The sequence below is a fragment of the Phyllostomus hastatus genome, unplaced genomic scaffold (assembly GCF_019186645.2).
Source record: "Phyllostomus hastatus isolate PE091 unplaced genomic scaffold, TTU_PhHast_1.1 phas_scaffold_78, whole genome shotgun sequence".
Taxonomy (NCBI): domain Eukaryota; kingdom Metazoa; phylum Chordata; class Mammalia; order Chiroptera; family Phyllostomidae; genus Phyllostomus; species Phyllostomus hastatus.
Window position 1 is genome coordinate 31,018,157 of NW_025334041.1, and position 22,467 is coordinate 31,040,623.

General features: G+C 38.9%; 1 protein-coding gene across 4 annotated transcripts in view; it reads right to left on the minus strand.

Moving 5' to 3' along the window:
* The window catches only part of ANKIB1 (ankyrin repeat and IBR domain containing 1), a 129,536-nt gene that overhangs the window by 93,108 nt on the left and 13,961 nt on the right, over positions 1–22,467 (minus strand). Inside the window, exon 1 of one of the 4 annotated variants that reach the window (XM_045827042.1) lies at positions 4,036–4,096. The exons of the other annotated variants lie outside the window; for them this stretch is intronic. The gene's annotated coding sequence lies outside the window, so the exon portion shown is untranslated. Of the gene's footprint in view, positions 1–4,035; positions 4,097–22,467 lie in introns of those variants that run through there. 4 annotated transcript variants of the gene reach the window in all.

Below are 22,467 nucleotides of genomic sequence, written 5' to 3' on the forward strand. Positions count from 1 at the left end.
ATGCATCTATTGAGATGCACTTGACAAAATTCAACATCCATTTATAATAAAAACTCTCAACAAAGTGGATACAGAGGGAACAAACCTCAATATAATAAAGGCCATGTGTGACAAGCCCACAGCTAACATCGTACTCAATAGTGAGAAGCTGAAAGCTTTTCCTTTAAGATCAGGAAGAAGAAAGGGATGCCCACTCTCACCACTTTTATTCAACATGGTTTTGGAAGTCCTAGCCAGAGCAATTGGGGAAAAAAATCCAAATTGGGAAAGAACCAAAACTAACTATAACTGTCAAACTGCCACTAATTGCAGATGATAAATTATATACAGAAAACCCTACAAATTCCACCAAAAAACTGTTAGAACTAATGAAGGAATTCCGTAAAGTTGTAGGACACAAGATAAATATGCAGAAATCTGTTGCATTTCTGTACACTAAAAACAATCAGAAACAGAATTTGAGAAACAAACTCATTTACAATTGCATCAAAAAGAATAAAATACAGTCATGTACTACATAACAATATTTCGGTCAATGATGAACTAATTGCATATATGACAGCGGTTCCATAAGACTAAGAGAGCTGAAAAGTTCTTATTGCCTAGTGACGTCATACCCATTGTGATGTTGTAGTGCAAAGGCTACAAAAAGCAACAAGGCTGTGGTTGAGATGGCAAACAACTTTAATGTGGATGTGGATGAGTGTGGCATTGAGGAGTTCATGGAGGTGGTTCCTGAGAAATTGACTAGTGAGTTGTTGGAACTGGAACAAAAGCAGATATCTGAAGAAAAGGCAAGAGTAAAGGACACTGCCAAAGAAGCAAAAGAACCCCAAGAGAAATCACAGTGAAGGGTTTAGCAGATTTTACACATCTCAACAAGCTCCTTAAAAAGTTTGCAAACATGGACAACACTGAAGGGTATTCATTCATAGAGAGAATACTCACGGTGCATTATCTGCTTACAAGCAAATCTATGATTCAAAAAAAAAAGAAAGAAAGAAACCAAGTAAACCACAGGGAACACATTTCTGAAAAGAATGACACTTGTGGAAACTCAGGTCCTTCAGGAGGGATTCCAGAAGGCAGCACTGTTATCATGGCAGATGACAGCTCAATGCATACTACTGCCCCAAACCTACCAGTGAAACACAGGTAGAGGTGGGTATCAATGAAACACAGGTATCAATGAAACAGTGATACTGACGACCTTGACCCTGTGTAGGCTTAAGCTAATGAATATGTTTGTGTCTATTTTTTAACATAAATGTTTATAAAGAAAAAAATTTACTTAAAAATAGATAAAAGTTATACAGCAAAGAAAGAAACTATTTTGTACAATGTGCTTGTGTTTTTAAGTTATTACAAAGAGTAGAAAAGTTTAAAATTGTTTAATAAGTAAAAAAGTTACAATAAGGTTAATTTATTACTAAAAATTTATTTATTAAATTAGTGTAGCCTAAGTATATACTATTTATAAAGCCTACAGTAGTGTACAGTGATGTCCTAGGCCTTCACATTCACTCATCATTCAATGCTGACTCATCTAGAGCATCTTCCAGTCCTCCAAGCTCCCATTCATGCAAGTGTCATATACAGGTGTACCATTTTTTTATTTTTTATACCTGATTTTTACCTTACCTTTTCTATGTTTAGATACACAAATACACTGTGTTACAACTGCCTGTAGTATACATGACAGTAACATGCCATACAGGTTTGTAGCCTAGGAGCAATAAACTATGCACATAGCCTAAGCTGTAGTAGGCTACGCCATCCGCATTTGCATAAAATCACTTTAGGAAACTTGCACAAAGACTAATGTGGCATTCCTGAGTACGTATCATTGTTGTTAAGCAACAAATGACTGTACTTAACTCTACTGTAGCTTGAAAGTGATAGGCAGTATGCAATAGAATAGGTATGGCAGTGTTGGTACTTCATTCACAAAAACAGAGAGGGGTATTCTGCCCATAGGCTGCAGTTTGCCAACTCCTGGATTTGATGGAAGGAGCACAGCATAGAACAATTTGGAATCCCACATTTACTATTTCCTAGTTCTAGCACAAATCATTTAGCTTCTCTGAACCTCAATTTCTTCATCTGTAAAATGGCAATAAGACCACCTACCATGCAGTATTGCCATGATTACCTAGGTAAAGTAGGTAATACAGTGCCTAGCACATAGCAAGCGCTCAATAAATTTTATCTTCCTTCCCCTGTCAGGATCTGCAAGTCATTGGTAGAGTCAGTTGCTGCCTTTAAAGAATTCAATAATATTCTTTCTTTTTAAAACAGTAATCTTAAGAAAAATGTCACCAACTATATGTTCCAGATCAGGACTAATTTATAACTGGTAGTCTAGACTTGACGAGTTATTAGGTGTTGGACCTTTGGCAATTTAAAAAAGTCTATTTTTTCAATCATCTTCTGAACCAAGGTTAACTGCATTTTCACTATTTTTTTTAGGTCACTGTCAATATTAACAAGTTTCTCCTATGAAACTGCACTTAAAAATACTAAGTAAAGGGACACAGAATTTAGTATAGGAGCAGTACACAGGATCTCACACTGGGAGTACTCATACATGAAATGAACGCACATATAGACACATCTTTAGTAGAAAACAAGGGATCTTAGTCAAAATGTTGCTAAAAATGAAGTATGGTTTAAGAGATGTGGGGTTTAGCCTGCCTAATTGCATATTAAGTCAGCGTCAAATGTGGCTTTATTCCTGGTGGCTTCCTGGAAGAAGTTTATGAATACCCACAGTTTACAGGAAAACTTAGAGGAGTATTAGAGAATACTGTGACAATGATCTAAGCTGAGAAAAATCTTTTAACAAAGAAAGCAACTTCCCTGTAATACACATTCCAAAATGAGAATTAACTGCTCTTATTACAATAGCTTAATATGGCAGAATTCAAAATAAAATGGCTACACAAACACAAAAGCATTATCATGATAGTACTAAAAAACTCTATGTGGTAGTTTGGCTGCCTCAGTTTTCTCAGCAACCAAGAAAAAGGAGATAATCCAATATATATATTCTGGCTGCTCTTGGATACCTTTTATGTCAATATGGCTTTCAGTGCGGAAAAGGATGCAATAGTTAGAAAAAAAAAAAAAAAGATGAGAAACCTCTTTTTGCCAAACTGGCAAGTGAACACTGAAAATAGTTAGCATGAGGTTCCCAAGTAGAAAAGAGTGCAAACTTGGGACACAACTACTGTGTGAAGCATTACTCTTACTTAGTTCTATTTCCTATCAAAACATAATTAGGGCAATGGTCACAGAACACAGAATTCTCCACACAAGTACATTTTTCAGATAGCTCAAATTTTTCTTGGGCAATATTCAGCTTTCATACATATGACTTTTCAACTACTTGAAATGTTACATGTTATATTTTAACCCCCCCCGCCACAACTATTTTTCATACTTTGAATTCAGAATTTCACAGTGCTAAAAACTAACATTTCAGGCTGTAATGATATGGTGCTGTCAGGAAATAGCTTAATTCTATATCTCTGTCTATTCAGCAGTGAGCTTTCAAAATTTTTGAATAATGTGTTTTTCTTATTTCATATACATAAGTGAAAATGTTAAATTGGTAGTCTTATATCTTGGTATTAGGAAGCCAAGGTCTTGAAGTTCATGCAATTCAGAAAAAACACAAAATTATTATTGCCTAAAAAGGCAAACCTTTAGCCTCAAACCTAGTCTGACTAACTTAAATCAACTGTATGAGGTCTGTCCAGAAAGTATCCAGCCTGTGCCACAGAACATACTGTCATCTATTGATGAAGATACCAGATACAAGAAACACTGTACACAGGACAATGACACCTCAGTCCCCTTCAAAGAAGGCACCTTGGGACTTCACACAGTTCCAGTCACCATCAGCTGCCCCATTGTATTTTCCTGTATCTTATTGACAGGCTGAAGTTTCCTCCCTTTCAAAGGTGATTCTAGTTTTGGGAAAAGCCATAAATTGCAGGGCAAAAAATCTGGGCTGTAGGGGTGCTGAGTCACCTGGGTGATTTGATGTTTCGCCAAAAAACTCTGCATGAGATGCGATGCAAGAGTGGGTGCGTTGTCATGATGAAGCCGCCAATCATCAGTTGCCCACAGCTGTGGCCTTCTGAATCATCGGAATAGTATCTGCAGAGGAATGTTTGAGCTTAAGTAAAACTTCATGCAGATTCATTGCTCAACTCAGTCATTCTGAATGTGATGGCTACACAGTAAACATGCTCACACAATGGCATCTACCACCCCCAACTGACTAGCACAGTAAAGTGGTCATTGTTCACACACACGCATTCCAGTCCACTCTCCTTGGCTACCAGGTTACATTGATGTTGCCCACTGTTCTCATTATATTAACAATGGTTGGACTTTTTCCTGAATAGACCACATATATTCAGTTAAAAAAAGACAAAAATTGCATACTATTCATGGAAGTTTGGAAATTTGTAATCAAATATTGTTGTAAAAGTAATTTACTATTAGCAAGCAGTATTAAATGCTTGAATTTCTTTAAAGTATACTTTATTGATTATGCTATTACAATTGTCCCATTTTTTTTCCTCCCCTTTATCTCCCTCTGCCCTGCACCCTCCTACCTCCACATTCCACTCCCCCACTCAGTTCATGTCCATGGGTTGTACATGTAAGTTCTTTGGTTTCTTCATTTCCTATACTCTTCTTAACCTCCCCGTCAATTTTCTACGTACCAATTATGCTTCTTTTTCTCTGTACCCTTTCCTTCCATTCTTCCTCCTCCCCATCACCACTGACAACCCTCCATGTGATCTCTTATTTCTGTGATTCTGTTCCTGTTCTAGTTGTTTGCTTGGTTTGTTTTTGGTTCTTAGGTTCAGTCGTTGATAGTTGTGTTTGTTGTCATTTCACTGTTCACTGTTCTGATTTTCTTCTTTATCTTAGATAAGTCCCTTTAACATTTCATAAAATAAGGGCTTGGTGATGATGAACTCCTTTAACTTGACCTTATCTGGGAAGCACTTTATCTGCCCTTCCATTCTAAATGATAGTTTTGCTGGACATAGTAATCTTAGATGTAGGTCCTTGCCTTTCATGACCTTAAATACTTCTTTCCAGCCCCCTCTTGCCTGCAAGGTTGCTTTTGAGAAATCAGCTCATAGTCTTATGGGAACTCCTTTGTAACTAATGGTCTCCTTTTTCTCTTGCTGCTTTTAAGATTCTCTCCTTATCTTTAATCTTGGGTAATTTAATATGATGTGTCTTAGTGTGTTCCTCCTTGGGTCCAACTTCTTTGGGACTCTCTGGGCTTCCTGGACTTGCATGCCTATTTGTTTCACCAGAACAGGGAAGTTCTCCTTCATTATTTTTTTTCAAATAGGTTTTTGATTTCTTGCTCTTCCTCTTCTTCTGGCACCCATATGATTCAGATGTTGGAACATTTAAAGTTGTCCCAGAGGTTCCTAAGCCCCTCCTCATTTTTTTTTGAATTCTTATTTCTTTATTCTGTTCCAGCTGAATGTTTATTTCTTCCTTCTGCTCCAAACCACTGATTTGAGTCCTGGTCTCCTTCCTGTCATTGTCAATTCCCTGTATATTTTTCTTTATTTTGCTTTGTATATCCTTCACTTCTTCCTCTATTTTGTGTCTGTTCTCAATAATTTCTGTGAGCATCCTGATTACCAGTGTTTTGAACTATGCACCCAATAGGTTGGCCATCCCTTCATCCCTTAGCACTTTTTCTGGATCTTTGATCTGTTCTTTCATTTGGGCCATAGTTCTTTTCCTCGGTGCACCTGTTACATGGTAAGGGGCAGATCCTTATGTATTTGTGAGGGCGAGGCGACCCACATATCTCTGTTTTGGCACTGTATGTGGGGAAGGGGTCCGAAAGGGTACAATGCTCCTTGCTCGGGTCTCATCCCACTTTCAGTCACTTCCCCCATTACCCACAAGCAAACTGGGTCCTTCTGGTGCTGATTCCTGGGTAGGTGGGTTTGTGCATGTTCTAGGACTCCGTGGGTCCCTCCAGTGGATTCTCCTGTGAGGCTGGGAGTTTCTCCCACCGTTCCAACCCCCACAGACTTTTACAGCTAGAGGTTTTGGGACTTTCTTTTCCTATGCTGAAACCCTGGGTTGTGCAGTCTGTCTCGCTCCCAGGCTGTTCCTTCCACTTTATTCCAACAGAAATGTGGGACTGACCGGTCTGGCAGCTGCTACCTCATCCACCCAGTCCACCAGCCGCCGCCCTGCTGCATGTCCTCTCTGCCCCTCCTACAGGTCTGGATGAATGTTTTTTCAACTCCTTGGTTGTTGGACTTCCATACACTTCAATTTTCTTGCAGTTCTGGTTGTTTTTAAATTGGTTATTGTCCTTCTCTTGGTTGTACAAGGAAGCAAAGTATATCTACCTATGCCTCCATCTTGGCCAGAAGTCAAAAGCTTAAATTTTTTTTTAAAAGAATTTTAATTGGAAGTTTTGTGTTTAAACTTCAGAGAACAGAACTGCTCCCCATAAACATATCTCTAATAATTATGTTCATTCAAATTTAGAAGTTTACAAAACAGTATTAAAAGAGAACAATTCCCTTTCTTACACTAACCACAAAGAATAAATACAAAATTGCTATAATAAAAATATTTTTTTACATTATCCTGGTTGGAAAAGAGCCCCCTCTCCCACACTGTTTTAGTCAGTTTACCTGACTTTGCTATATCCTCCATTGTGAGGACTCATTTAAATTATTATTGTTATGGGAGAAAATCTAATGGTATTACATTGAGTCAAGGTCTAACACTATTTAGCTTCTAGGGGATCTCACTGTTTATCTATTGTCCTGCTGAAACTGAAAGAATTTATGAAGTTAAAGAAAGTTTATTCAATATTACAATTTTAGCCCCGTTTCTCTGAGGATTTGCTAACCTATTGTGCAGAAAAGAGTTATTAACATTCCAGGTCTAAGATAGCTATCCTTAGAAAGTCCTGCTTACAAGATTGGCCCTTGATTGGTGTCTGGAAACTTGGATTTAAGGAGTGTCTACATCTTTCTATAACTGATAGGTGTGGCTCACAGTACCTAAGTTGTTTGTATAAACAATGTGATGTATGCTAAACATTTGCTTGTCTTCTGGGAGACTGGAATTTTGGTTCATGCTGGGCAAAATGTACCTACATGACCAGCCTTAAATAAAAATCTTGGGTTTTGTCTAGTGAGCTTCATTTGTACAAAACATTTCACATGTACTGTCATAATCTGATGCTAGAGGAATTAGACATATCCTTTTTGATTCTATGGGAGAAGAATCTTACAAGTTTGTGTCTAGCTTCCTCTGAACTTTGCCCCATATGCCTTTTCAGGGTGCTGATTTTGCTGTAATAAATTTAGTATAGAAACACAACTATTTAATGCATCTTGCGAGTCCTACAAGAGAATTACTGAACCTGGCAGTGACTTTGAGGACCACCCCCCACAACACAGTAATGTCAGAAGTGGGATTTGCTAGACTATCCTGGACTCACTAAAATATACAAAAGCATTGTTTGAGAAATGAAAGAATAAGGAGTAGGGAACAATGAGCTTTTGGTGCCTGGGTAGCTATGAAATTATCCATGATATGATATAAGCAGGCAAGCTAATTTCAGTTATGAGAGAAGGTTGCCTATGAAATTTGAAAATGTAGACTCATCCCCAGGGAAGTCAGTTTGTTGATCCTCTGGTTGCTTTTGCCTGTACTGGCCAAAATGGGGGAAAGGAGAGAATTACACCCCAGGTGATATCATTGGTTTTTGTTATTTTCTGAAGGGTAGAGGATAAAGAGCCCAAATATTCCCAAATGTCAACTTTGGGTGGGCCAAAAATATTGAAAGTTTACATTGTACTCTACTAAAAGTGAGAGGGGGAAAATGGTGGAGGGGGATACATTTCAGGTCTCTTTAACCTAGCTGCTGCTGCAACAGAACCCCTTACCCTCTTGCATCACAGCCAGGATATAACCCCAGGCCAACATACACACACAGCTATAATGTTAACCATGTAAATGCTAAATTTACTAAATTTACTTCTAGGATTATTTAAATAAATTTGCAATCAGGAAAAAGTTTTTTTTACAAAATGCTTCTTTGTATTTTGTGGCTATTGCATCTGGATGAATGTATGAGAAAACTATTATAAAATATTATATGCTTGTAATTTTACAAATTCTAAAGGGACGATCCCAATCAGAAAGCAGCAGCAAAGAAAAAATGGTAATGGGACAAAACTTCCTTGCTTTTTACTGCTGGTGAGCAGATGCAATTTAAACTCTTTGAGTATCAGAACCAGAGTAAGTCTCCATAACTGATGATTTTTGCCTATTGCAGCCTCTGCAAAAAAGGAGACAATATAAAAAGAGAGGCAATCTCTAGACGTAGATAGACTTTTAGAGTTATAAAAAGCACTTTTTAGTTGCTAATGAGCTCTTATGAAATCAAGTTTCTGATCCTTAGAGGCAGAGGATTCTTCAGCCTGAGAGGTATATTTTTGAGTGGGTCAATCTGGACTCTCAGATTGACAAGATAAAAGGGCTAAGAAAGCCCTGCTGTTACTTGAATTTGGAACACAGCTGTATGGGCTTGTAGAGCCTCAGATTTGCAAAAGACTAACTGCTAAGTTTGTTAAAATACTAAATTCACAGTTCTTAATTGTCTTGGCCTGACTCTATGCTAAAATATGAAGCTATCTGATATGTGCTGTTTCAGCCTCAGTACATGCTCTGCTGAACTGAAAGCAGGCAGAGAGGCTCAATGAACAAAACTTAAGACTCTGGGAACACTGCAGATTTAGGACACTCCTTTGTGGGGCTTTAAACTACGAAAATATCGCTGGATGCTGACTGGACTGTCTGGGTCGCATCCACATGCCCACAAGAAACTACTTCCTCTCTGATGGGCCCATCTAAAATTAGGCTACTGATCAACGCTACATTTCTGATGAGGAGCTAATTCCATTCCTAACATGGGATTCCTGCCAAAAGCTGCAAGCTGGAGGAGAACACATCACAAGGAATGTGACCCCATCTACCCACTCCACTCCTGACAGATTGGATTCTAGACTCCCGCTGGGGGATGGCCCACTGCTGTTGACTTGTGTTCAGGTTTCCAGATTAGTTATAATTTACAACAAAGGACTGAGAGCCTGACTGTACTACCCTCACCTGTCTTCTGGTAAACACACCTTAGTGAGGCGTTTTACCATATTTTGCCATGTATAATGTGCACTTGTTCACCCAAATTTTTTAGGGAAAAATACGGATATGCATTATACATGGGTATAATGATTACATACTATGGGTATAATGACCCCGTGTATAATGTGCACAAAAAAAGTGGGTGTATGTCTTGGCTGGTGTGGCTCAGTGGACTGAGTGCTGGTCTATGAATCAAAGGGTCACCGGTTCAATTCCCAGTCAGGGCACATGTCTGGGTTGCAGGAAGGAATCCCAGTGGAGGGCATGCAAGAGGCAACCACACACTGATATTTCTTTCCCTCTCTTCTCTCTCCCTTCACCTCTCTAAAAATAAAATAAAATCTAAAAAAAAGAAAGAAAGAAAGAAAAAGTTGGTGTGCATTATATACAGCAAAATAGGGTAATTACAGCTAAATACAGCTTTAAAAAAAAAGGGATTGACCTTTTCTAGGCTGCTCACTAAACAATTAGGACACACACAAAAGGGGGAAGTTATGTTAACCCCATTTTGAAAATGTTTGAATAGTCAGGATTTAATCCTAACCCTAAACATAATGTGTCTTTCTGATCAAATTATATAAAACTTTTTTGAAAATGTTTTTGTACCTCTTGCACTCAATCTTTGTGGAGAGAAGGTCTTTGTGAGAACAGGGGATGACTGGAAAATGTAAAGCTATGACTGTTAAATGGGACACAATCATTTTGTAACAACAGGTGAAATAAAAACCTGGCACCTTGGAAGGCACGGTAGAAGGTGTTAATGATGTTTCTCCGAACTATTCTTGAAAGTTCTCCTTTTCTTGAAGAACCTCCCAATGCTGCCTTTCCAAGAGGCTGTGAGCATCCTGAGTTCACACTGACTGCTGAGCTGTGATCACACCTGACAACCAGACTATAAGACAGCAGAAGACAGCTTAGTTCCTGCACTTTCTGTGTACAACACCTCTAGATGTCATTCATATTTGTGAGGTAGATGAACTGATGTCACTGGTAAAGCAAATCTGTTTAGAAGTGTGCCTTGAAGGCAGTCCTGAAACCAAATACTGGACTGAGTTAACTGGGCCAGACTGGGAATCTTAGAGTGGGAGAACCCACTCTAAGAGGTGACACTGAGGGCTTTGTTAACCTGTATCACCTAATAATATATGTAGTGCTTGGGGTATCCTAACAATTGTGAATTCTTTGTTTCCAGGGGTATTATGTGTAGTCAGTCTCTCAAACTGTACTTTTTTGTGTGTAAGCTATTAGGACTCATTCAGCTCTAAAAGGCATTTCGGTCACTTTCCACTTAGTCTGATTTGTGCTATGTCTATATTGATGACTTGGTCTACATAAAAAAGAACTTAAATACAGAAACTTAAGAAGGAAGCCACCTGACTAAGATAGATCTTTATGATTAATGAAAGTTAACCAACTAAAGGTTTAGGCTCTAAAAGGCATAGGCATAAAGATGCCTCAGCCAATTACCAAGGGAATAGACTACATAAAGAGTTACCATAGCTGGCTTAAGATGGCTATCCTTTGAAAGGCCTGCTTGTACTGACTGGCTGGCTGGTTATCTGGACACTTGGATTTATGGAGAGTTCTCACAATTCTCTAACTCAGCCATTTTTAACCTTTTTCATCTCATGGCATACATAAACTAATTACTAAAAATTCTGCAGAACACCAAAACTATATTTTTTGCCGATCCAACAAAAAAAAGGTATGATTTTGATTCATTCACACTGGATAACTATTGTTGTGCTGGCTGTTGTTATTTCTTTAATTTGACAATCTAAGAGAAAAAAGGTCAGCGCCACTGACTAAATTGTCAGGTATTGCATATTTTAAAAATTCTTGTGGCACATAGCACACTGGTTGAAAATTGCTGTCCTAACTGACAGGAGTGATTCAGTGTGCTGAAGTTGTTTGTACAAATAATGTGGTATATGCTAAACACTTCCTTTTCTTCTAGGAGTTTGGAATTTTGGTACATGTTAGGCAGCAGGTGCCCACGTAACCAGGCGTCAATAAAACCTTGGGCAGGGAGTCTCTGGTGAGCTTGCTTAGCAGACAACATTTCACAAATGTTTTCATAACTTTATGATTGGAGATATCAGGCACAGCCTGTTTGACTCCATGAGGAAAGGATTCTTGGAAGCTTTCTCCCAGATTCCTTTGGCTTTGCCCCATGCACCTTTTCCCTTTGCTGATTCTGCTTCATATCCCTTTGCTGTAATAACTCTTAGCTGTGAGTACAACTTAGTCCTGTAAGTCCTTCCAGCAAATCACCAACACCCAGTGCTAATATTGGGGACTCCTGACATAATTGTCTTACATTAGAAAACTGCTTTAAAATTGTGTCAATATTTGAAAACCAATTAATGTAATTCATTATGTCAGTGAACAAAAACAAAAAAAATCACATGATCATATCAATTGATGTAGAAACAGCATCTGACAAAATCCAACACCCATTCATGATAATTTTCAGTGAAGTAGGAATAGAAGGGAACTACCTCACCTTGAGCAAGAACATATACAAAAGAACCTACAGTTAACATCATAATGATAAGATATTAATACTTAAAGCGTTCCTACTAAGAACAGGTACAATGCAAGGATGACCCTCTCACTACTCCTTTTTAATATCATACTGGAGGTACTAGCTAATGCAGTAAGACAAGAAAAGGAAATAAATGGCACAAAGAATAAGGAAGAAACAAAACTGCCTTTGTTCACAGATACCATGATTATGATATACAAAAGAAAATACAAAAGAATAAACCAAAAAACAAACTTGTAATATACCAGGTTAACATACAAATGTAAACCACTTTCCTATATACCAGCAAAGAACAAATAGAATTTGAAATTAAACACACACTAGCATTTACATAACCATTCTAAAAATAAAATACTTAGGTATAAATCTAACAAAATATGTACAAGCTCTATGAGGAAAAATGCAAAACTCTGATGAATAAAATCAAAGAAGAACTAAAAAGATGGTCAAATTTTCTATAGTCATGAACAGGAGACTCAATATTGTTAAGATGTAAATTCTTGATCTATAAATGCAATGCAATACCAAAAAGAAACCCCAGAATGTTATTTTGGAATTATCAACAAACTGATTCTAAAGTTTATATGAAGAGGTTAAAGATCCAGAATAGCCAACATAATACTGAAAGAAGAAAAATGTCAGAGGACTAATACTATCTGACTTCTAACACACTATAAAGCTATAGCAATACATTAACAAAACAAAATACGGTAGACAGTCATGAAATAAGACCAACCTAAATATAGTCAACTGATCTTCGATGAAGGAGCAAAGACAGTCACTTCAAGAAATGGTACTGAAACAACTGACCATCCACATGCAAAACAACAGCAGCCCAGAATCTACAGAAAGATCTTACACCCTTTATGAAAATTAACATAAAGTGGGTCAGATCACAAGGATAAGATAGTGAAGCATGTGGAAGTTAGACTCACCTCCTCCCAAGACCAAACCAGAATTACAACTAAATTATATATCAACCCAAATAACCAACTGAAAACTAGCTGAACAGAAGTCTTACAGCCAAGGATTTATAGAAGATACAATATTGAGACTGCTAGAAAGGGTGGACAAATAAAAAAGGCTGGCCCAGAACCCACGTGCAGTGGTTGAGAATCCACAGGGGTATCTCAAATGCAAATGTCCCTTTGAGTAGCAACAGCCTCAACTCCAGGCTGGGCTCCTCAGCCCAAAGCATTGGTGCTGGGAAGAGGAGACCACATAACATCTGACTGAAATCAGTGGGGACTCTGTCCGTCCAAGTGAAACGGGAGATAGCTGGAAACCCAGGCACACTTTTAAAGGACCAGTGGACAAAATCACTTGCAGGCACTCATTTTAGTCTCTGGAATAGGGCACTTGGAGGGGACTGGAGTCATACAGGGAGAGATTGGGTGATGTGGCAACTGGGATAGGGCTAGAGGAACAGCCGCCAAAGTCCCTGGGTTGAGTCCCTCTCCCACACCATACACACACACCATCTTTCCTGGGTGGAGCACACCCTTGTACATGGCAGTAGCCTGGGGAGATGTACTAGCTCTATCCTGGTGACTCCCTGAGGTGCCATCCTGTGGAGTTCACACCCCTTGCAGGGATCAGGCGAAGGCCAACCTGGGCCTATGTTGCAGTCTTTCTTGAAAAACTTTTGAGAAAACCTGGGCAAAATCAGGGGGTGCCAGAAATACACAGGGAGAGATTTAGCTGAGTGGCTTTAGAATGAGGGCCATTTTTTTCCTGCATGCCCAGTAGGCACTACCATTCCTGCATACAGCCCTCCCTCCACAAGACCAAATCTTAATCTGTCTTAGCTTGAAATCCACTGGATCAACCTTGCTGACACTCTGAGATGCTGTTGGCCCACAGCAAAAGTCCGCAGCCCCCAGGCAGGTAGCAGCTGGCCTTGTCATACCCTGAGATTCTTGCTGAGTGGCCTCATACCCCATACTGGGCACTTACCTAGGTTTTGGGTTTTGGTCCCTGCTTGGTACCTGGTCAGGGCACATATAGGAGGCAACTGATCAAAGTTTCTCTCACATCAATATCTCTCTCTCTCTCTAATATAGCATATTTTCGGACTATAAGACACACTTCTTTTTTTTTTTAAACCACATTTTTTTGCTTCAAAATTCCCCCCCCATTTTCCTCCTCTAAAACCTAGGTGTGTCTGAGGTCCACACCATAAGACACATCTAAGTTTTAGAGGAGGAAAATAGGGGGGAAAATTTTGAAGCAAAACATGTGGTAAAAAAGTGTTTTATAGTCCAAAAAATACTGTGTGTGTGTGTGTGTGTGTATTTAGAAAGACACTATAATTCCTATGTCATGAGGGAAATTTAATTTAAAACAAGATACCCCTAAATGCCTATTAAAATGGCGAAAATCTGGAACACTGACACCACCAAACTCTGCCAAGGATTTGAATGGGAACTCTCATTCATTTCTCTTGGGAATACAAAATTGTAGTCACTGTGGAAGATAGACTGGTGGTTTCTTATAAAACTAAACATACTCTTACCATATGATATATTTGGACAGTAATTGTGCTCCTTGGTATTTACACAAAGGAGTTGGAAATTTATGCCCACACAAAAACCTGCATATGAATGTTTATGGCAGCTTTATTCATAGGTGCCAAAACTTGGGAGCAAATAAGATGCCCTTCATAGGTGAATGAGTAAACAGAATGTGGTACATCTAGAGCAGTACTGTTCAGTACTACAAAGAAATGAGCTATAAAGCTATGACAACATATGGAGGAAACAAGGTCACATTACTAAGTGAAATAAACCAACTTGAAAAGGCCACAGACTATAAGACTGCAACTAGAATAACATTCTGGAAAATGGAAAACCATATGGAGACAGTAAAAAGATCAATGGTTGCCAGGGGTTGGGAGGAGGAAGGGATGAATGGGTACAGCACCAGAGGATCATTTAGGGTACTGAAAATACTCTGTATGGCATTATGAGGATGGATACATAACACTATACATTTGTCCAAACTCTTAAAATGTACAACACTAAATGTAAATGAACCCTAAGGTAAATTACGGTTTTAAGGATTATGATGTATTAATGTTAGTGCATGAACTGTAACAACATACCACTCTGGTGAGTGATGCTGACAGAGAGGCCACGCACATGTGTTGGTGAAGGTGACATATGGAAAATTCCTCGCAATTTTTATGTGAACCTAAAAAGCTCTAAAAAAATAGTTTTAAAAAATAAGACTTGAATCTTAATCTTTGTACTAATCCCTCTGCATTTGTCTCCTTAACTCTTCAGTGGGCATCAGTTATTGTGAGAAAATTAAGTATTTCAGCACAGTATCTAATATAGAAGGCATTTAACAAATATGTACTTTCCAGTTTTTTTCTTTCCAGAAACTTTTTTTCTGCTTACTTACTGGTTCATACACTTTAGGATGGTTGAAAGAGCTCAGTATCTGACCACTAGATAAGTGCTGAATGACTGCCCAAACTGAAACTGTAAGACAATTTCCAAAAAGTGTCTTATCATTACCTTCTTCCAATGGATTTCTGAATAGTCCTGGAAATTAGAGTTACTCAAACTAAACCAATACACCCATGCATTAAAATAAAGCAAACAAAAAGATAAGGAAATACATGTTAGGCATACACTAAAATTTAAAACAGGACAAATTTATATTAGTCTTTTATGTCCACAAAATTAAGGAATTTGAATAATTTTAAATGAGATTTCTAAAATTCACAGAGAACTCAAAGTATAAATTAACCCAAACCCATGTTCAAATAAGCTATTTGAAGATCATCAATAGTGTATGAGAATGAATGACTGATTAACCTCTGATGTCACGATCCTTTTTCTTAATCCTCACCCGAGGACATTTTTTTATCATTGATTTTAGAGAGGGAAAAGGAGAGAGAAAAAAAAAAAACATCAATGTTCAAGAGAAACATCGATCAGCTGTCTCCTGCATGAACCTCAACTGGGGATTAAGCCTGCAACCTAGCTATATGCCTTGACCAAGGATTGAACTGCAAGCTTTTGGTATATGAGGTAAAGCTCCAACTACCTGAGCCCCCTGGCCAGAGCCACAATCCTATTTTAATGGTCTATAAATAAACAAATATATTTATGCACACACATACAAATACCAACACATACATATAGAATGCAAGTGTGTGTATACCAGGTTATAATATATAAAATTACTTCTTACATGGGTTATAGCTTTAAAAATATTAACATATATTGTCTCAGAATAACTTCTGATAGGTACACAGAACACCTGTAAACTACTTGTACACTGATGCTTGTTTTGGCATTATATATAACTGCATGGCTTGGCAAAAAGCAGGGCCCACTATAGCATGAAATTGGCTGAGTGGTTTCACTGTGGACCCCAATTGTTGATCATTTAGCTTTATTCTTTTAGACTAAATGAAGGAAGGGAGCGGGGGAGCTCTCACATTTAGTTTGTATGCTTCAGCTTAATCTCATTTCAGAATGGTGCCTCACCTCAGCTGTCTGTCCCTGTGTTTATGGCACACTTCATCCAGCTAATATACCTCCTTTCTTCTTCCAGAACACCAGAGCAATAGCTCAGTTGAACAGAATGGGGCAGAAGATTTGGCTAAATTTACTCCTCATAAAAATTGTCAATCTCTGCTTTTTTTAGCCACATCCCAGACGACTTCATTCAGTAACCAGTGCCTACAATTCCTCTGTGGGCTTTTTTTTTTGGGGGGGGGGTACTCTTTAGCACTTATCATGCTGCTTTATCTTTCCTTTAACAACTGCAGAATTAGGTTTGAACTTTAATTTTGCACTTGTCTTTTGTGTGTGTGCTCTCTAGCTTTCTAAAGCTTTTTTTTTTTTTTAAGATTTTTACTTAGTTTTAGAGAGAGGGTAAGGGAGGAAGAGAGGGAGAGAAACATCGATGTACAAGAGAAACATGGATCCACTATGTCTCACATGCCCCTAACCAGGGACCTGGTCCCACAACCCAGGCACGTGGCCTGACCACAAATCTAACCAGTGACATTTAAGTCTCAATCCACTGAGTCATACCAGCCAGGGCTCAAAACTTTTTGAAGTCTTTTTTCTGCTGTAGTCTCCTCTCTTATTCCTTTCCACCTTAACATAAAATTTTAATATAACATACAATTTACCATTTCAATCAATTTTAAGTGTACAATTCAGAAGCACTAAGTATATTGATATTGTTGTGCAACCATCACCAACATCCATCTCCAGAAATTTTTCATTTACCCAAACTGAGAATCTGTAACTTTTAAACAGTAATTCCCCATTTTTCCCTTCCCCCAGCCCCTGGCAACTTCCATTCTGTTTCTATAAAGTTGTGTGTGTGTGTGTGTGTTTAATTCACTTTTCTAAAATGGAGATCAATCTAGTCCATTCAGTTCTAGGACAAAGTCTTTGATCATCTTCACCTCTTCATTTCTCTGTTCTCACTTTCTAGAACTCCTATACAATTAGGAGATCCATTATTTCACAATGCATCTCCTGACTATATAACGTTCTAAACTTTCTCTGGTATTTTCTTTTTTCTCAAGTTTTAAAAATTATATTTTGATTATGCTATTACAGTTGTCCTGATTTTCCCCCTCCACCCAGCATGCTCCACTCTCTCAGGCAATCCCCCAACCTTGTCATGTCCACAGGTCATGTATATAAGTTCTTTGGCTACTCCATTTCTTATACTGTACTTTACCTCCCCATGGCTATTCTTTAACTACCTATTTGTACTTAATCCCCTCACCTCTCCACTCATTATCCACCCCCCCCCACCTCTTTATCTTTAAACGTTGGCATTTTAATTTGATGTGTCTTGGTATGGGCTTCTTTGTGTCCATCATTTTGGGACTCTGTGCTTCCTGGACTTGCATGTCTATTTACTTCACCAAACTAAGGAAATTTTCTTTCATTATTTTTTCACATTGGTTTACAATTTCTTGCTCTTTGTCTTCTCCTTCTGGCACCTCTATGAAGCGAATGTCAAATTGCTTAAGGTTGTCCCACAGGTTGCTTATATTATCCTTGTCTTTTTGGATTCTTTCTTTTTCTTTTTGTTCTGATTGGTTGTTTTCTGCTTCTTTATGTTCCAAATCATTGATTTGATTCTTGTCTTCATCCACTCTACTGTTGTTTCCCTCTAAATTGTTCTTTATTTCAATTAGTGTATCCTTCATTTCTGCCTGGATCTTTTTTATGCTGTTGAGTTCCTCACAAAGTTCCTTGAGCATCCTTATAACCAGTGATTTGAACTCTGCATCGGATAGATTGTTTATTTCCATTTTGTTTAGCTCTTTTTCTGGAGTTTTTATATTTCATTTGGGCCATGTTCTTTGTCTCTCCATTTCAGCAGCGTGTGTTTCTTTCTATGTATCAAGTAGAGCTGCTATGACTCTGTGTCTTGGTAGTGTGGACTAATGTAGTAGGTGTCCTGTAGGGTTCAGTAGCACAGCCTTTCCTATTGCCCAAACTGGGTACTCCAGGTGTGCCCTTTGTGTGGGCTACCCTCCTTTTGTAGTTAAGCCTTGACTGCTGTTGGCAAATCAATGAGAAAAATTTACCCAGGCAGCTGCAAGGACTGGCTGTGACCACTAAGCACAAACCTCTGCCCTTCATGGAATATCAGTTTTGCAGGGGCAGGGTGGTGATCTTCCAACATGGTCTGTAGCTGTCCACTGGGTGCACTGGCCTTGGGGTTTCCCAGGTAGTATAGGCCAAGATCCGCCGCCACCTGTGTTTTGCCCAGGGCCACCCTGCACGAGTTATAAACAATCTGAGATGGCTGCTACTTGTGCTGGGCTTGGAGATTTCCAGGTGAAGCCAAGATGTGAATCTAAGCAATTCCAGGCCTGGGACTCACTGAGGCCAATTGCTGTTTGTTTAAGAGGATTCAGGAAGTTGTGATGTATGTTCCAAGACTAGCCATTCATATGGAAAAGCAGCTTGAGTGGGCTCTAAGGGGGAGGGCTGAGAAAAGAAACAATGGCCTCTGCTTGCCTGGATGCCTCCCACTGCATGCCACTGGTACCCCTCAAGCCACTACCCTGCTGCCAGAGCCCAGAGGGAGTTGGTATGCGTAGGCAAGTCCATGTATAGGTTCTTTAAGAGGAACTGCTTAGGCCTCTAGAAGTGTCTTCCCTGCTGCTTTTTGCAGCCTAAAGTTTTGGGGACTCACATTCTTGGCACTGGGACCCTAGGCTGGGGGATGTGGTATGGGGCTGGGATTCCTGGCTTCCAACATATGCCTCCCAAATTTTTATCCACCACAGGTGGATGTGGCACCAGCCTGTTCCAACTCTGTGCCCCTCCTACCAGTCTGGATGGATGTGGTTTCTTTAAACCTATAATTATCACACTTCTCTATTCAACTTGATTTCTGACAGTTCTGAGCAACAGTTGTTCTATATTTTAGTTGTAATTTTGTTGTGGTTGCATGAAGAAGCAAGCCACATATGCCTACACTGTCATCTTGACCAGAAGTCATTCTATCTCTTTTCCTTTTTGTTCTACTTTTAGGAAGATTTTCTTCAGTTTATCCTCCATCTACTGTACTAAATTTATTTTTTAAAAGATTTTATTTATTTTTAGAGAGAGAGGAAGGAAGGGAGAGGGAGAGAAACATCAAGTGTGAGAGAGACATTGATCAGTTAGTTGCTTCTTATACACCCCCTACTGGGGACAAGGCATGCAACCCAGCCACGTGATCTGACTGGGAACTGAACCACCAACCTTTTGGTTCGCAGGCTAGTACTCAGTCAACTGAACCACACCAACCAGAGATATTGTACTGAACTTAAATTTCAGATATCATATGCTAATTTCCATAGCTCTTTCTTGTCATCTGGTTGCTCCTTTGTCTCTAGTATCCTAATTTTTGGATCATGGATGTAACATGCCATCTCTATGAAGATACTGATCTTTTAAAAACTTTTGTAGATTTGACATAGAGATGTCTATTCTCCTCAAATTTATCTACAGAGTTAATGTAATTACAATCAAAATCTTCCCAGGACTTTTACGATATAGACCAGCTGAGTCTAAAATTTACAGTCAAGTCATACCTTGGTACTCATCAGCTTCATAACTTGTCAAACACTTGTCAGATTTTCACAAGAAAAAAATGTTTTGAGCATTTGGCGCTTGCTTGGGACTCATCACACTTGCTATAACTTGTATAAGTCACAACACCGCCCCACAAGAGAAAATGCTTCATTGTTCAGTGCTCATTGTTTTTGGCACTTATCATGAGTTCCAGAATGAATGAACGATGAGTACCAAGGTACTACTATAAATGAAAAGGCAAGGGAACTGAAATAATTAAAACATTTTTAAAGAATAAAATTGGAAAAAAACACTAATTGATCTTATGACTTACTCTAAAGCAACAATAATTAAGACAATTTGGTACTGACAAGGAGATAGACATATAGATTCATGGAATAAAAAAAAGTCCAGAAATCCATACACATATGGTCAATTCATTTTTGACAAATATACTGATACAATTCAATAGTTTGTTGTTTTTTTAAACCAAATGGTTTTGGGACAGCTAGTTATCCATGTTCAAAGAGAGAGCGGGAAGAGGAGAGGAGGAGAAGAGGAGGGCAGGGGAGGGGAGGGTGGGACACTTGAGGAACATAGGTATTATGGTAGAGAGAGGCTGAAACAAATAAATAGGGGAGCTGGGTGGAGGTGGGCAAAGCGGGTAAAATGGGGGACATCTATAATAGTGTTGACAATAAAAAATTTCTAAAAAATAAAATAGTCTGTGAAATAGTTCAGCTGACTTCCAGTCAAGATGGAGGAGTAGGTAAACACGGCTTGCCTTCTCCCACATCTACAGAAAAAACTACAATTAAACTGCAAAACAACTATCACCAAGAACCGTCAGAAAATCAAGCTGTATGGAAGTCCAACAACCAAGGAAAAAGAAATCACATTCATCCAGATGAGTAAGAAGGGTAGAGACACAGAATAGTCAGTCCCACACCCATGTGTGGTAGATAAAAATTGGGAGGCATACCTCGGGAGTGAGAGATCCCAGGCCCACCAGACGACCCAGCTCAAGACTCCAGTGCCAGGATGGTAAGTCTCATACTTCTGGCTGTAAAAACCAGTGGGGGTTGGAGCAGCAGAAGAAACTACAGGATTCTCAGGCATCTCTTTTTAAAGGGCCCACAGTGGACTTAAGACTTACACAGACTAACTCCCCCTGGGCTCCAGTACTAGGGCACCAGTGGCATACAGGGAGAAACTGCAGTGTCTGGAATCATGGCAAGTACCAGGGACAGCTTCCTCCCAGTCAAAACTCCAGAGGCCACGCAGCAGCCACTGTCACTTTTCTGAGCCTTCCCCCACAGAGTCACAGAACAACAGCACAGGTTGCCCTGCCCTGGCAATTACCTAAGGCTCTACCCAACACAACTTATGGGTATACTTTTGTGTAACAGGTGATACTACTGAAAAAGGAAGTCAAAGCAGCTCTACCTAAAACACAGGAACAAACACAGGGAGGCTGTCAAAATGAGGAGACAAAGAAACATGACCAATGAAAGAACAGAAATAACTAAACAAAATGCAGATAACCAATCTATCAGATGCAGAGTTCAAAACACTGGTTGTTAGGATGCTCAAGGAACTTAGTTGAGGACCTCAACAGCATTAAGAAGACCCAAGCAGAAACGAAGTTTACACTCAGTGAAATTAAAAAAAAAAAAAACTACAGGGAATCAACGGTGGAGTGGATAAAGCCAAGAATCAAATCAATGATTTGGGACGTAAGGAAGAAAAAAAACCCATTCAATTAGAGCAGCAAGAAGAAGAAGAATCCAAAAAGATGAAGATTATGTAAGCAACCTGTGGGACAACTTTAAGCAATCCAACATTCGTTTCATAGGGGTGCCAGAAGGAGAAGAGAAAGAGCAAGAAATTGTAAATCAACGTGAAAAAAATAATGAAAGAAAAATTCCCTAATTTGGTGAAACATGTCCAGGAAGCACAGAGTCCCAGAGAAGACAGACAGAAAGAGGCCCATACCAAGACACATCATGATTAAAATGCCCAAGGTTAAAGATAAAGAGAAAATCTTAAAAGCAGCAAGAGAAAAGCAGATAGTTATCTACAAAGGAATTCCCATAAGACTGTCAGCTGACTTCTCAGCAGAAACATTGCAGACTAGAAGGAACTGGCAAGAAGTGTTCAAAGTGACGAAAAGCAAGGACCTACAATCTAGAGTACTCTGTCCAGCAAAGATATCATTTAGAATGGAAGGGCAGATAAAGTCCTTCCCAGTCAATATAAAGTTAAAGGAGTTCATTATCACAAAGCCATTATTATATGAAATGTTAAAGGAACTTATTTAAGAAAAAGATCAAAACTATGAACATTAAAATGGCAATAAATTCACAACTATCAAGAATTCACTCTAAAAATCAAACTAAGCAAACAAGCAGAACAGAAACAGAATCATAGATGTGGAGATCATTTAGAGGGTTACCAGTTGGGAGGGGGAAGAGAGAGAATGGTGGAAAATATGCAGGAATTAAGAAGTACAAACTGGCAGGTACAGAATAGACAGGGGGATGTTAAGAACAGTGTAAGAAATGGAGTAACCAAAGAACTTACATGCACGACCCATGGACATGAACTAGAGGGAGTTGGGGGTTTGCC